This window comes from Akebia trifoliata, unplaced genomic scaffold, assembly GCF_017979445.1.
Source record: "Akebia trifoliata isolate Shusen 1 unplaced genomic scaffold, ASM1797944v1 Contig00608_ERROPOS3031104, whole genome shotgun sequence".
NCBI lineage: Eukaryota > Viridiplantae > Streptophyta > Magnoliopsida > Ranunculales > Lardizabalaceae > Akebia > Akebia trifoliata.
Window position 1 is genome coordinate 700,780 of NW_028237131.1, and position 9,856 is coordinate 710,635.

At 34.2% G+C, this 9,856-nt stretch overlaps 1 long non-coding RNA gene across 1 annotated transcript; it reads left to right on the forward strand.

Annotated features, from left to right (window-relative positions):
* Positions 1–3,622: 3,622 nt before the first annotated feature.
* LOC147381270 (uncharacterized) lies at positions 3,623–6,899 on the forward strand. Its single transcript, XR_015174708.1, has 3 exons — positions 3,623–5,041; positions 6,377–6,604; positions 6,805–6,899. It is a non-coding gene; the product is annotated as an uncharacterized LOC147381270 (long non-coding RNA).
* Positions 6,900–9,856: the final 2,957 nt, after the last annotated feature.

Sequence of the window (9,856 nt, forward strand, 5' to 3'; positions counted from 1 at the left end):
ACATGTGTCAAGCAAGCCTTCTTATGGAAGTGAATATGTTGGCAAGAAAAAGAAAATGAAAGAGCTAGTAGTTGTGGAAACCAAAAAGCAAAAGGTTAGTGATTTGTGACTCGAGAGGAAGAAAAAGAAGCTTAAGTAGGAAAAGAAAAGAAAGCCAGAAAATGAGAAGAAAAGGAATAAGAAAGAGAAAAAGAAAAATGACGGAGAAGATAAAAGAAAGAAAAATAAAGAAGAAGATCAGATGGAAGTGAATGAGGGTGATGAGGGGGAATGGAGAAGGATGAGGGTGATGAGTGGGGAATGTAGAGAATGGTGGAGGGTAAAATAAATCAGATTTTACGAGAGAGGCTATTGGAACTTAAGGGAAAAAATACAACAAAGTTTGAAATAAAGAAAGAAAAAAAATAACTAGAAAAGAAAATAAGAAGGAAGATATGAAGAAAGTAGAGAAGAAAAAAGAACAGAGGAAGAAGGGGTTCCCAAAATGACTGGCGATGAACATACAACATGTGAAAATTCTATAAGGGATTTCCTCTACAGTCTTGTAGATGCATGATTTTTTATATTCGATTATCACCTCTACGAGAGTTTAGAGTCGTCACCATTCCTTTTTGTAAAAAGGTGTCAATGGTCACCCGGAATGTATTTGAAAAGAGTGTCGTTTTAGCGTTTAGTGACTCTCGTACGGATAAAACACCGATCCACCTAAAATCTAGGCAAACGGTTCGATTAGAGAAAAGGGAATGTGTTAAGTACCCCTTTCTCTCCACCAATCGGTGGTAACCTCAAAGTAACTTGGTCATTTTCGGATAAAAATGAAATAAATAAAAAAGTCGACCGATGGACAACTTGTACTCTAAGAATGGATTTACTATCGGCTTGGATTATCGGGATCATCTCATTAAAGGAGATGGTCCTTATGAAAATCTAGCATTGGGAACAATCTTTATTTTTTTTTCTGAAAAGTGTTGGCTAATAGTTGTAGGCCCATTCTCATGGATTCAGAAAGACTCGAATACAGATTGCCTCAAACGAGTTGAAGGATTTAAAACGGTTATCTTTTCAAGGTGATTACAACCCTTATGCTTTCAACCGAACTAAAGTCCGATATACCAGATATAGGGGAGGGGAAACACTACATCTTATAGGTATGTTAAAATAAAATAAAAAATGAAAGTAGGAAATAGAAGAGGGTGATGAAGAGGGGAGAGAAAGGGAGTGCAATGCTGTCCTCAATCCTACCTTGAGATTTAGGTCTTCCCTTTCTTCTCTTGTTCCTTCTTTTCTTCTTCTTGGGTCCTTAGTAAAATTATGAAAATATATTTTTCAAACTAAAGAAATGATGAGAGAAGATGGGAGTTGAGTAGAAGAGAGTTGGGAGATTTTTTTTTTTTAGATTTGGTGCTTGGTGCCCCTTTTTAGAAGGTGGGGAGAGGTATTTATAGGTATTGAGGGTTGCTTTTAGGAGTAGGATGGGATGAAAATGTAGAAAGATGGAAAATGACATGAGGCTTGAAGGTAAGGGGTGTGAAATTTAGGGTTGAGAAGATGGTATTTGTAGAAGGGGAGGTAAATGTGTAGTTTTTTTTATCCAAATGAGTTGAATCCCCCCCAACCCATTTGGGTTGAGTGTTTAATGAGGTGAAGTGATGTGATGTTTAATTAAAAGAATAGGTTGTGTAAGGGATTAGTTTTTGGGAGGGTGGAGATGATGGTAACATGAGTTCAAAAGGTGTGGAGATTAAGTATTTGGATGGATTGATTGGATAGAAGGGGTGTGGGGATGGCTTGTGAAGATAGGTTTAAGGGAAATGATGAGAAAAATGTGTGAGTTGTGACGTGGGTAGGTAATTTTGTTATAAAAAAGTGATGGGTTAAGTTTATGACATAGAGTGTGGGTAGTGGTATGAATGGTGGTTTTGTTAGAGAAAGGTGATGGGTTAAGTTAAGTAGAATGATTTTTTAGAGGTGGGTTGTAGTGAAGACAAATGTCTCATTTGATGATCAAATGTTAATTGGTTGATGTAGATAATGGTTTGTGGATTATGGTTATGGATATGGATGTGGGCTTTGATATGTTGGACTTAAGATTTTAGGTTGTTGAAATAGGTTAAGGTTTATTTTAAGATGAGGATTTGAAGGTAAGTGAGTCTTAGGGTTTGGGATGTATGAAGTTAGGATTAGGCTAAGTCGAGTGAGGTGAAAAATGAATTTTTTAGGGAATTGAGGGTTGGTGGCCTATAAACGGGCTTAGGGTAATTTCAGATTTGAGAATGCAATGGTGAGAGATGGAAGAGGTGAGGGGCATGTAAAGCCTCATTATGAGTTCATGAGACTTTTAGGGGTCTTAGGAACCTTCGATTTAATCAAAATGTCGAGTTTCGACGATTTAGACTTTTTAGGCTCGTTGGCGGATTTTATTAAAAAGTTGATTTTGTTTTATCCTTTTGAGTGGGGACCCATTCAAATTGGGGTATTTACAAGTCTAAAACCAAGTTCAATGTTTACCACAGAGGAAGTGAATGAGATGTACAAGTTTATCAGAAAAATTCCTAAACAACATAAAAAGTACTATTTCATTCAATATTGCGTTTTTTTTTTTTTTTACATACATCTTCAAAATGTTTGAAAAAACCCTTGAAAATGATTTCTTTTTTTCCTTCTCAAATCCTTTTCATCGGAATGGAATCTCCCAAACTCTTTCGAGATGTTGAAAATCTAATGTTTTATTATGAAAGTAGTAAGTTTGAATGCTTACGGAAATGTCAACATTTCAACCGTGAGAAATGGCTAAAGTAAGGTTTAGGAATCGTTTTGAAAATAAGGATTTACTAAATGGATTATTTTCATAACTTGCAAAAGTCAAGGACTAAATTGAAAGAAACGTTAGTGTAGGGATTATTATATAATTTTCCCTATATAATAAGGAGTGATGAACTAATAAAAAAAGAAAACTTTGTTCACTAGTATTACGTTAAAATAAACCTGTATGAGGATATTTTGATTAGGGGTGTCAATGGATAGTCGAAATCCGAATTCGAATTCGAATTCAAAAAATCGAATATTATCCGAAATTTTCAGATATCGGATTCGGATTCGGATGTCATTTTAAAATTCGAATGCGTTTCGGATACGAATTCGGATATTGCGATATCCGATTCGATAATATCCGCTCCGATATAATACATATATTATATATTTATGTTTTACAACAAAATTTTTACACATGTATATATATATGGTGATGTGTATTCGTGTTATACAACAAAATGTTATTTTTAGAACTTTATCTTCTCCAAACAACTTAAACGCTAAAACCTGAACCAGTTGACGGAACCGATTGATTTCGATCGAACTCCCTACCCATTGTCTTTTCTGGCCAGTGAGCATCAGGTACACTCTCTCTCTCTCTCTCTCTCTCTCTGATCTAATTCAAACCAGTCGGACTGATTTTTTAAGAGGAAATCTGTGGGTTCGAGTTTCGACTGTGCGAACTTCGACACATCTTCTCCAGCTGACAGAATCCAGGGACATAATCTCTCTCTCTCTCTCTCTCTCTCTCTCTCTCTCTCTCTCTCTCCGATCCCCGATCCGAACCAGTCGGAGTAATTTTTCCGAGAAAACCTGTGGGTTTCGACTGTGTGAACTTCGACGGATTGAGGATGATGGTATTTTGTATGATTTTTATTGGATCGGATATTATCGGATATTTGATATATTTTTCGGATTCAAATTTGAATGTTTGTTAGGGATATCCGATCGGATTCGAATTCGAATTCGGATAGTATTGTTTTTTTTGGAATTCGAATTCGGATATAGTACTATCCGATCGGATACATATCCGTTGACAGGCCTAATTTTGATCCAAAAAATAGAGTTCCAATAGCAAATGGTCTTTTGACCATTACCCAAAAAGTGGGCCATTTTTGTAATTAAGTTAATAGTTGTGAAATATCTATGTAAAAGGAAAATATGTTTAAATTGAATCCGACCCATAAATAAGTCCGGATGCTTGTGGATTTGGACATATATGATTTTTATTTGACCCAATCTTACTGAACAGCTAGATAGGGCAGGGTCTGGACCAAGTTTTGGTTAGGTTTCGACTTTTGTGGCTTGAATAGCATCGGACTGTTTACGGTTCAACCCGAACCAGTGACAATCACACCGAGTCAATGGATCGTGTTCAGATCAAATCAAGGTTGATTTGGTAACACTCCAATAAGGATTGATCCGATAAGTTTCAAAAGAGTTATAATAGAATCGGGTCTATATCAGGCCAAACCTAATTTTATATGTACACTTTATATATTTTAACAAACATATAATATAAATTATATACTTTCTAACTTCTTATTTGATCGGGTCATGATTGATCTAGATCATATCCAATAAGATATCAGATCAGATTCTTATTGGAATCCAAACATCAATCCTTCCAGTTTAGGGTTACCCAATTCTTTAAAAAGGAATCAAAGCACAAATCGATTAGAATCAAACCAATTCATGGTACAATTCATGGTGGCGAATTCATTATCGTTGACCTTAGTGTTTACTGACTAATGAAAAATGACAAAATACCCTCATGCTCATAGTATAAATAAAAAAAAGTTTGATTTTTTTTCTTCCCAAAATCAACTATCTTCGTTCCTGAGTAACGAATCACAAACTTTAACCCGTATTCAAATCAAGAGAACCGACGAATCAGGTAATCATACATCCAGAACCGAAGTTATTGAATCATAGTGGATCTGATTTTAGGTCGGAGTGGGCCACGATGATGTGCCACTTCGAAAAGAATTCGAAAGTCAGATTTAACCTGACTCCCGTGAGTACAGGATCCAAAGCAGTAGTTTTAAGCCCTTTGTTACCCTTGCGCCAAAGGAAATGGCTGCTGCTGCTGCTGCCACCATCTTTGCTGCTCCAGTTTTTCCAAGAAGAACAGTTGGAGCACTTATAATTCCTCGGATTGCTAAAACCATCAAACACCGAATCCTTCACAGTCACTCTGTTTCTCTCACAACTTCGAATTCTTCTTCAGGTATATATTTTTTTATTTCTTTTTGAAGTTGAAACAGTAGATTCTGTAACTCTATTGAGTATCAAAAGTTAGTATCAAATGAAGAAAAATCAAATTTTGATGTTTAATTTGTGCTAATTTTTATTAATCTTAAGTACCCATTGGCCAAATTTTCCCAGTCAGTTAAATATTATATGTATAGAAGAGGAAAATATCAGCAAACTTGAAGACATTGTAAAATTGATTCAAGTGTTTGTTTCACTCCGTAATTGTCGCATTTTTTATGTAGAATTTGTGCTAATTTGTAGTAATCTTAAGTACCCATGAAGAAATTGTTGAACTGATTCAAGTGTTGTTTTAAGCTTTGTTTCTCTCTATAATCGTCACATTTTGATGGTGAGTTTGTGCCAATTTTTGGTAATTTTAGTACCCTTTGGCCAAAATTTCCCAATCTATTAATTTTTAGATTTACAAAAGTGTTTATTTTTAACTCTGTGGTTCTCTCTGTAATCACTTTCTTGGATTTTCTTGTTTCTTAAAGGTTCAATTAGCAAAGGGTGTTTATTATTTATTACTTTTTCATGAATACTACTTCAAAATATTGGAAGTCAAATAACAACATGTTCATAGAGTGACTGTGACTCATATGAATAGGTTGAGATAGATGAGTTGTAAGACTAAGAAATATATAATTAGAAATAGTTATATCTGAGGGAAACTAAGGATAACCTAAATAGGTCATAAATTGATGGAAAGTCAAATATGGCAAGGGACACATTAGTCTGAAGGAGCGGTCTGGTACGAATTGAAGATTCTAAAAATGAGAGAACATGATGTGGATAGAGTTAGTAAGTAAATATCTGAAGATAAAAAATGAATTTACACAAGATTCATATTGACCGCACCCAATATTTAGCACAAGGCATTGATGATGGTTATGAATGCCACTTATTTATTGTCCCATGCAATGTGGACATAAGAAGTTACAATTAACCTTATAATCAGCAAGATTGTCTGCCTTGTTGGTGTGCATTGTATGACTGCTTTAATGCACACTTATCCTCCTAAGATAGTGAAGGGTACCTAAGAGAACATGGGTCACCTTTTTTATCAAATTCTCATACTGGTGATGAATCTTGGCAAAACCTATTGCCTGATTATTAATGGTTATTGTTGATCACATTACTGATGGACATACATTTTTATAAATATCTCGTTTGCGGTCCAAGATCAATTGGATGAAGTGATATTATTGTTCTTTTATCCATTATCTACAAATAATTCAAGTCTAAAACATTTAACGTGATAGCTGAAGACCGTTATTTCTTATAGTTAATGATATTCTGTGATGTGTAGTAGCAGGGATATGTCATGTGGTGCACGCTTTAAAGAGAGATGATGCTGATGTTTTACTTAAAGGAGTGGGAGACAAAAATACCGCAGAGGCTATTAAGCATATTCTTGAGATAGTATTTACATTACCCATGTTTCAATGTTTAATTCTATGAAAATTTTCAAGAACATGGTACTTCTTGCTACTGCAGAATTGACACTGTCTGCTCACTGAGATGGATGCGAAATGTGGTAATGTAGGAAAAAACATTATGAAAAGTTTCGGGTCCCTCTCTGATTAGTGCTTATGCACATCAACTTTGCTCATTCTGTATCTATTTTCAGTTTTTTTAGCAACGTAATCTTAGAAGTCACCGGGTGAAAAAGCTTCTAATTGTATGTATTCTTACCTTTTGAACTGATTTTCATTCCAACTTCCAAACTTCTGCTAGGCAAGACGAGCATCGTCTAGAAGAGAAGTTCTCCACACAGATTTTCTTAGTCCACCAATATTGAAGGACTCAATGCTTGTAATGGAAAAACTAAGGTGCTGATTGATTCAGCTTCTTCAATCTGCTGTCTGAATCTGTTGTCAGAAGCTGAAACATTGAAAAGCCTCTTTGATAGAACTCTGTAAAAGTACTGTGCTGTTGACCAGAATTTGGTAATTACTGTTTGATACAGCTTCAAGAATCTGCTGTATTAGGGTAAAATGACCAGAATACCCTTAAGGTTGCTAGTGCACCCAGAATGCATTAAAAATTATCAGAATACCCCTACAAATATATAATTACAATAAATATATATAAATATAATAAAATTATATAAAAAGTTAAAAAATAATTGAATTAATTTTAAAATATTTATAATTCTAAAAAAAATATAGAAAATTTATAATTCTATAGAAATTTCGACAGCATCTCCTTTTAAAAATAGACATATGAAATTTTCCTAACAAACAAAATACCTGCATAGTACGCAATCCAACATTTACATTACATCGTATATACATAACACATTCATATTCTGACATCATTTATATTCTGACATCATTTAATTGAATTCTAATTTTTTTTTTTTTGTTTATCCAAAGAAAGATCAAAAACATTGAGTTCGATTTCATGAATTTTGTGAATTTTGTGATTAAAGGCTCAATCTTTCATGGACAAACTACAATAAACTTAGATATAAAAGATTCTGTTTTATTTTTAATTTGTATCACCAATTGTGAAACAAGTCGTCTTCAATCAAATATAATGATTGCTACTATTATCATTCTAAAATCTAAACTGAAACTCTATCAAAACAAAACATCAAGAATTCACAAAAAATAGAAAAATCAACTTGCAACCCTATATTCCTGAAGCGTGCATGGGCATTGCTCATACTACAAATCCATCGATGCGTGGTCGTTTTTTCACCAAAATTCAACAACCATAACAGGGGTGAGGGCTGACGCAAATTCTTTTTCCATCCATTTCAGAAATCCCAAAATTTATACCTAAAAACAAAAACAAGAGATAGAAACCATCCAGTGTTCCTTTAGAGAATCACAATCTGAAGCTTTAATTCCTAAACTTGTAATGACTAACATCATACATGTTTTATGATCTGGTGAGCTCGCAAACACGTGCATCTTTGATAAATAACATTGAATCTTGTCTTAGGTTAATGCAAAGACATACATTGTATACAATACAGACTATATAAGCTTTACAACCACCATTTTCTGAATGTTCTTAATAGTTCTTAATTTGTGGATTTCAATTCTCACTTTCTTCTACATAAAAAAATAGTTGTAAGCTAATTTCAAGGCCTCTATCACTTGATGTTTCTGCATAAACTTTATTAAGTATGGGAGTTGAAAATTTGAAGTTTCATTAAGTTAGAATTTAAAATTGATCCTTTTCTCACCTTGTTTATAATATATTTTGAATTCCCCATATGTGGAAAGACATCACTTGAAGGTGTGGGTTTGTTATTTTGCAGATATTACGCATATTTAAACAACTCATGTTTGACTATCTTTTAAGATTGATTAAAAGATGGATAAATACTTACTTGAGAATCACTCTCTTTCTCAACAATTGACGTTGGACATTATTTACTTGGTGCAAAGAGGAAGCTGAAAACCAAAAGCAAGACAAGTTTGAAACAGAATTGGGAACTTCTAAAGCATCATGTGTGGATGAAAAAACTCAAAACCGTGGAGGTACCCTTAATTCCAAGGTTTTCCCCAAGGACGATATAAAATTTCTAAATGCAAAAGCTAGTGGAGGCATCATGGATGGTCCAAGATTGAGACCATGGTGCAACATGGCTATAGTAGTTAGTGTGCTTAAAGAGATCGAAAAGATCTCATCTACTAATGTATCCACCAAAAATGATACTGGTAGTTAGTTTACCTAACAAAAATTGATGAACAATTGAAAGGCCATATTTGTTTCATTTTTTATTTACAATATGAACATTTCTAATGGTAGAGACAAACAAACCTGTCGGTAAAGACTGTAAAGAGCTGGAAATTGTTTCTTCTTGGCAAGATCACTTGAAGCTCCAAACATGATAATTGAGAGAGATCCAGTTCCTATTTCATTCTCAGAATCTCTTCTCTCTGAGAAAGAGTCACTCCTAAAACTAGATCTTCTTTCGATCGACGATACCATTTTGAATCAGACAAGAACAAAAATTTCCTTGTAAATCTGAATTTAAAGAACAAAAAAAACGAAAAACACAGAGATTCAGCTATAAAATAGAGCAATTCAGCACTATGTACATGGATCCCTTAGTAACAGAGGCAAAAATGAACAAAAAACAAAAGAATATTCAAAAAAAATTCTAAAATATCAGATCAAAAGTTAACTTTGTCATCTAAATTTGCTGAAAAAGATAAAACAGAGAGATCCAGAGTCCAAGAGTCGAATTCAAGATAAAAAATTGCGAAAGAAATCGATAAGCTACTAGTTCACGAATCGAAATAACTCAAATGAAATTAATCTGAAACTAACCAAGAGATTTAATCGAATTTCAACTGAAAAAACTACTAAACTTGATGCAAAACGAGATTAAAGTTTTAAAAAGATCAAACTAAAAAAATCTACCAAGATTTGGAAACCAAAAAGGAAAATTGGAGAAATAGAAACGATGAGGGTACCTTTGGAATGCGATCCTCGAAGAGAAAAAAAATGTGTTTTTTTGTCCTTGATTTTGACGGTTTCGTTGGTCACCAAATCTCTCCGTCTTCTTTACTAGCAGCCGTAGTCGACACTCCACACATCTGAATAATAATACTGGTTTTCTATTCTAGGGTTTCAGATGAACCAGAGTTTCTAGCTAAAGATGGAGAAAGAGAGAGAGAGAAAGAGAGAGATGTGCGAGGTTCTGTCGACAGAGTAGAGAAGAAGAGAGAGAGAGCTGTGAGAGAGAGAGACAGAGAGACTGTGCGAGTTTCCGCCATGTTCGTTGAAGAGAAGAAGAGAAAGAAGAGAAGAAAATAGATCGGGG